The following is a 7,590-nucleotide window of genomic DNA, read 5'->3' as shown; positions in this document are numbered from 1 at the left end:
TACTCCAGGCGCAATCAGTTGTCACACCGTCATTTTCAAAAAAAAAGACGGATATCGCTCAAAAGTCACTGGGAGCCAATCAAAAGTGTGCTATCTATGGTACAGTTTTGCTAAATTAAGAAATCGTTTTCCTACTCTTATTTTATTGAATCAAAATATAAAGTGTCGGTTATTGGTTCTTGTCGGTCATTGGTGCCACTATGGTACGTCGTTTCCTTAAATTAACGCGAATTAAATCGCGGGGCATAACTAGTTAAATTATAAGTAAGGTTGAGTGTGTAAAAAAATTTTAATTTTCTGATTGACACATTTTGAAACAATACCGTAATTGTTTATATGTGATATTGTTTCATAAATTATAATTTTTTTTTCAAAAAGTACATAACTTATATTATTAAAGTTTTAAGAAGATAAAGCAGGGATCTTTTCTACTAAATTACTAGAGTATACACAATAGCGGAGACAAAAGATCTACCCAACCATTGCTGTGAACGAATCATCAAATCGCCATGGCTCGGGCGTGCTCAGCTTGTAATTTGACCGGAAACATTTGCAGGCCATATCTGTTTTACTGGATGATATTTAGAATAATGAATTGCAATAAACTGATTACGTAAATTTTGGTTCTATTATATTATTGTTACGTTCTTACCTATAAAACTGCTGTGTGGTTACGGCAGTAAAGAATATAGTCACCCGCTCTCTTCTCGTGGGTGTCGTAAGAGGTGACTTAGGGATACACAGTTCCACTACCACCTTGGAACTTAAAAAGCCGACCGATGGCGGGATAACAATCCAACTGCTGGCTTTGAAATACACAGGCTGAAGCCGGCAAAGCCAGCCTGCGGTCACCAACCCGCCTGCACAGCGTGGTGATTATGGGCAAAACACATGAGCTCGCGCCATTTTTGGAGTCTTAAGTCCAGAAGTGGATTGCGATAGGCTGAAATGATGATGATGATGATGATATGCTTGGCGTATTAATATAGATGATGATGATAGTCTAACGACTATACGCGTTTCGAGTTTGTCGCAGCGCGGGCATATTTTTCATTTATTTTTCAACAATAACTGGGTACATGAAAAAAAGGATCATAAGTATGATTTGCGAGACATCGTGATTGGGTACAGTCAAACATCAAAATGATTCACACTATATTGCGGCTCTTCCGTTCCCGAGAAAGACAAATGAATGAAGAAAAATAATTTACTTGTATTCAATTTTTCAACTACGATTACCTATTTTATTAGTAACTACTTAGTTGACCCGGTGATTTTTTTAATTTTCTTTTGCGCAGACCTTGTTCTGGCAATAAGTAACACAAAAAAGGACTTATCTAATTTGGTGCCTTCGTTCGGAAGTTATACTCGTGCAGTCATGTCGGCGATTCAATTTTGTTTGTAAAGACTCAGGGCAAGTACATTTGATTTTATTACATTTGAAGTTAATAACAAATATTAACGTTAACTTAGTAACAATGTTCACATCGTCCAGGTACATTCATACAAGTACACTCGAAGATATGATAATAGGACGGCGACAAGCGCACGACGAGATCGATTGTACGTACTGTTACGCGGCACCTCCCGGTAGTCTTGTAGAATAGACACACAACTGGTTAAATATTGATAAAGTTTATTTAATAGTCCAAACACTTACAGTAACTGTCCCTAAAAACACCTCACTTTCCTTTTCTGTATAAAAAATATATATTGTGACGCGCTGGATGGTAAACGGCAACTGACTCGACCGTATGGAAAATGAAATATTTAAAGTAATTAAAATAGCGGCGTCAGCACTATCCGCGAATTAAACCTAGGCATAACATCTCCCCCCTTTTGATGGAGCTTTATCTTTAAAGATGAAGCGGAATTGAGACGCGACTAAAATCGAAAAGGTCAGAAAGGAAAATGAGCGTTTTACAATTTTTACCAAAATATTAATTAATTGGAATTAAAAAAATAAAATTTATCATTAAACAATAAGAGAGCTGCTTAGCTAAAATTTTAACAATGTTAATATTATCATCAATAATTAAGAATTTGACATTTTATTATAAAATTATGATAATAAGATAATTATAATAATAAGTTTGTTTTAGAAATTCATCCATATGTGTTAGTAACATTTTAACTTATATGACTAATGTTAGTCTATTCTACACACAATCAATTCTCAAAGAAAATATAAAGTTAATAAAATTCACAAAAATCATAAAATTTATAAAATTGTCAAAAATTGCCAAAATTCATAAATAAAAAAAATCATAACAAACTTTTATAAGTATCTAAGTAAGTTTATCTTAGAGTTAAGGTTATTATTTATTATAAGAATTAGTATAAAAGTATAATGAATAGTGTAAGAGAAAGTTTTATATTTAGAATTAGTATAAAAGCGTGACACGTGTTGATGACGTTGCGGGCCGGAACTCGGACACGTGGTGGCTCTGTGAGTCGTATTGCAGCTAACGCGTCACGTTGCAATATAGCGACGTGTATGTAAAATGTAGATGATGGTATGGTTGCCTGGTGAGGGTTCTTCTGCTGGGACGCAGTCTCAGCAGCGTGGGGCTGTAGATCTGCTAGAAGTTCCGTGTGTTTGGTGGACCTGCCTCGGCTCGTGGGGCCTGAGACGTATACCTGATGTAGGCACGGCAACGTGGGGCCTGTGACCTTGTGTAATGTCTAATGACGTACCTGGGTGCCAGGGTTCGGATGTCAGGGTTTTATACAGAAAACCACTTACGACATCCCGCTTCTGACACCAATTGTTACGCGGCACCTCCCGGTAGTCTTTTAGAATAGACACACAACTGGTTAAATATTGATAAAGTTTATTTAATAGTCCAAACACTTACAGTAACTGTCCCTAAAAACACCTCACTTTCCTTTTCTGTATAAAAAATATATATTGTGACGCGCTGGATGGTAAACGGCAACTGACTCGACCGTATGGAAAATGAAATATTTAAAGTAATTAAAATAGCGGCGTCAGCACTATCCGCGAATTAAACCTAGGCATAACAGTACGTATTGTGATAGTAAAATACAATTTAACACATGACAAAAAAATGATATTTAAAATTTAATTTTTGGATTAATTGTTAAAAAAGAATTAAAAATACACACAGTAATGACTGCGAATCTTTTATCGATTTTCGTTAGGAAGTAAATCGTAGAAAAAAGAGTAAACTTTCTGATTGAATCTAAACATCCTTCTGCGGAAAGAAGCCTATGCCCAGCAGAGGGATACTACAGGCTGAAGCGAATGAACTAATATTAAAATATATTCTTAATAAACAAATAACGCCAACAAAGCGTATAAACAAACCAACGATAATACAACTATTAACTTAGATTCATAGCAACCAATACCCCCTTTCCCTCAAAGATGCAACATTCAATCAATTTCAACTAAGCAACAAAAACCATCTTCCAATCCGGCTGGTCACCGTGGAAGATTAAGACCAAAACCCTCTAAAAAAACGATCGTACCACCCGTTATTGGTTTGCTCGCTTTCGTTCCGGAAACTTACACCTAAGAAATGAACCACAATGAATGAATGAATGGTCAAAAATGTTGGTCGACAATGACGAATTAAAGGTGATTGTGGAGGCTGATGATTCTCAAACTACAACAAAATTAGCAGCAACTTTCGAAGTTAGCACTGAAACAATATTGGTCCATTTGCGTCAAATTGGCAAGGTAAAGAAGCTCGGCAAAGGTGCCTCGTGAATTGAATGAACGCCAGCGCGAAATACGCGTCGAGACTTGCCTTGCACTGCTTAACAGACACACAAACGAAGGCATATTGAATCGCATTGTTACTTCTGACGAGAAATGAATACTATTCGACAATCGCAAGCGCTCAGCTAGTTGGTTAAATCCTGGTTCAGTACCTAAACAATGCCCTAAACAAAAAATGACCCCTAAGAAAGTGATGGTATCTGTTTGGTGGTCTAGCGCCGGTGTAATTCATCACAGCTTCTTACCGAATGGCATGAGCATTACTGCAGATGTGTACTGTGAAGTACTAAACACAATAATGGGAAAGCTCGCACGTCTCCAACCAGCTTTGGTCAATCACGCTCTTTTTTTTTTTCGACAACGCGCGACCTCATACTGCACAGCAGACGGTCTCCAAGCTACAAAAGCTGGGGTTGGAAGTTCTCCGTCATCCACCGTAGTCACCAGATCTTGCCCCTACAGACTTCTACTTTTTGCAGATTTTTACAACTTTTTGTCGGGATTAAAATTCAATACCCGAGAGACAGTACAAAATGCCTTTGAAGAGTTTCTTGTCTCCCGTCCAGCAGAGTTTTTCAAGAAAGGCATCAATAAGTTACCACTACATCGGCAAAAATGCATTGATTCCATGGGTAATAAAAATAAAAAATATAGAAAAAAAGTGCGTTAACTTATTTCATCAAAAACGACAATTTTATAGGTAAAAACCTATTATTTAAGACGAGACTTTAATTGATTTCAACGACAAATAATGCCTTTTTTAGTCAGTGTTCACCAAAATAACCGTGTTTCACACGGTTATTAGATAATAAATTGCACATAATTTGAATTCAATAATTTGTAGAAAAATATACTCTATCTCAGATGTCATAAGACCTGTTTTAGTATCATCTGTACCTTACAGTAGTAAATTTAAACATTTTATTTTGATGTATGTTAGTTTTATACTTTACTACTTCTTGATTTACGGTTCAAATTTCTTTGCATGGTTTAAATAGTTTCCAAGCACTATTCCTGAAAATTTAAAACCTGATAATTTTGAGGACATAAGCGCTCTTCCAATTATTCGCTTTATTGAATTTTCACATATGATTTATGAAGTTATTAAACCCGATGAACCGAACATAATATTTAACTTTAACGTGTTTTCTATTTAGTAGCAATCTTTACTAAAGACTTTACGACTAATTTAACACATGAATAATTATTGTTCAGCGTAACTTACTTTACGTAAACGTCATGTCTACAATTAATTAATATAATGTAAATATTTTGTAGGATACTCTCTTAAGAAGTAGTTTTTTACTGTTACGACAAAAATTAATATAATAATAATTAACTCTTTCTTTAGTAAAATCTAAATCCATGCTTATAACTGCAATGAAAGTTATTATAATATAAAATTGCTTTTTATGAAACGTTTTTATGAACGTTATCATTATATTTTGCAAAAGTTGTTGTAGCATTCACAGAGAAAAGTTTAAGCAAAAACATTGAAATATCTTGGCACTAATCAATCAAAAATGTTTAAATTTTTCAAGAACATCAAAAGGATAACAAACACGTACGTCGAAATAGGTCATCAAACTGCATCCGTCGAGTTCAAACCCCAATCCAGTCCACCCACGTGCTACCCACTGCGCCACATAACATCGCGTTTACGATCAGGCCTTATTTAACTACCTTTTATAACCGTCGGTTAAAGGTTGAGCGTGAACTTTACTTGTAAGCTTCTTAAAGCATTTCACTTTAATTATTATTTGAATATAATACTTTGCTTAACCAAAGTCATCTATTAGGCATTATAAATAAGAATCAGTTTGTCCTATAGAATCCAGTGCAGGCGTATTAGACGTTGTTTTGTTAGTTCAGTTGATCAAATCATCCCATTAAACGATACGAATTATACGTCTGGCTATTAACTCATAATTATGCTCGTAAGCTTTTATAAATAATTTATACAAAAGAAAAGTGAAATCAAGCGAAAATAATTTTACTTGAAATATTTATAATTTATAGCCTTTAGTACCAGAGATACAAAATAAAAATATTACGAAGTCTAAATACCTATTGTGACGTATTACAATTTAATATTATTTTCAATTAGTAACTACAAGCGAAAATAATTTTACTTGAAATATTTATAATTTATAGCCTTTAGTACCAGAGATACAAAATAAAAATATTACGAAGTCTAAATACCTATTGTGGCGTATTACAATTTAATATTCTTTTCAATTAGTAACTATGTTATAATAGACGACAGTTGATGAGTTCGTGAGTCGTTATCATCAAAATATAATTATTTTGTTATTTATTAAAACAGAGACCATTTTTTTTCGGACAGTTCGCGCATGTTTATAATTATACCTACTAATTAAATATTTGTACTAGTTTGTATAAATAATCGTCAATACTAATGTTTTACTTCCGTTCTATCATAAGCCAGAACATGAGTTAATCTAATTGTAATTTCTAAAACGATACAAAACGAAATTCAAATAACTGTTCTACATTACTTCGTACATTTATCGTGAATCGTGATAACAAAACACACATACAGCAATATACCTTTCCACACACATAATGAAAATAGTCATTTGAATAAAGAAATTAAATCTTCAATATTTAACAGCACAAAGTAGGTTAGTTTATTTGCATACATTTCAATGCCCTATGTCTAACCGGATGTCACAACATTTACTCAAAGTCTCCGCTCTTAAATCCAGACTCGAGTTCTCACAATTTATTGATATGTTAAAGCGAACTCGTCATTTCTTTAGAATAACACCTCAAAGATGCCTCGGACGTTATATGGAGTTAACGATCCAATTGCATTTGTAAAACAAAGCATCAAATAAAGAAAAAAAATTACTTTGACCTTTAAATATGAAAAATAATTCGTTAATTCATTTTTATTTCGTCGTACTAACATAGTTGAGTTACGAATATTTACATTTCTTTATTCAATAATGGATTTGGAGTAAATTCACTCGACAGAAGTCACGCATTACTGAGGGTTCTTACTATTTTTATTTATATGAACATTTTGTCGTGCACAACAACGTTGTAAAGCTTCTAACAACGCGTGCCTTATCACGTTATCTCGTAGCCTAGAGTGTAACCCTTAAGGCACCCTCTCGTATTACATAACCGTATTTAAATGATTTAAGCATTTTCATATTGTTTTATATGGTCAAAGATAACGTATATTATATTTAATATAGGTCTGAAGGAAATATAGAAAATGATTGTGTTTGCTGGCAAACGAAGAAAAACCGCCTTCAATTATATAGACAGTCGAGTAAAACAACGTAGGTAGACAAAAAAATTGTCGAGTAAATACGCATTATCAAAGATTACACCAAAAGCTGTAATCAGATCTCGATTAAATTTAAATGTGACCACATGATAAACATCGGCTTTCGATTAAATTAAAAATCATTAAAATCGGTACACTCAGTAAAAAGTTATGCGGCTTTTCGAGAGTTTTCCTCGATTTCTCTGGGATCCCATCATCAGATCCTGGTTTCCTTATCATGGTACCAAACTAGGGATATCTCCTTTTCAACGAAACAAGAATTATCAAAATCGGTTCATAAACGACGGAGTTATGCCCGAACATACATTAAAAAAAACATATATACGGGCGAATTGAGTAACCTCCTCCTTTTTTTGAAGTCGGTTAATAAAGTGACATTTTGAATAAAAATAACCTAAAATGTTAAAAATAATAACAATGTTTAATTGTTATTTAACAAGTATTTTGATACGCCATTGATACAAAATTATATTGTTATAAAAATTAAATTTATTTCGATGACAGGCAATGATAAAAGTGC

Source organism: Melitaea cinxia, chromosome Z (assembly GCF_905220565.1).
Source record: "Melitaea cinxia chromosome Z, ilMelCinx1.1, whole genome shotgun sequence".
Classification (NCBI taxonomy): Eukaryota; Metazoa; Arthropoda; class Insecta; order Lepidoptera; family Nymphalidae; genus Melitaea; species Melitaea cinxia.
This window is presented reverse-complemented; position numbering follows the sequence as displayed.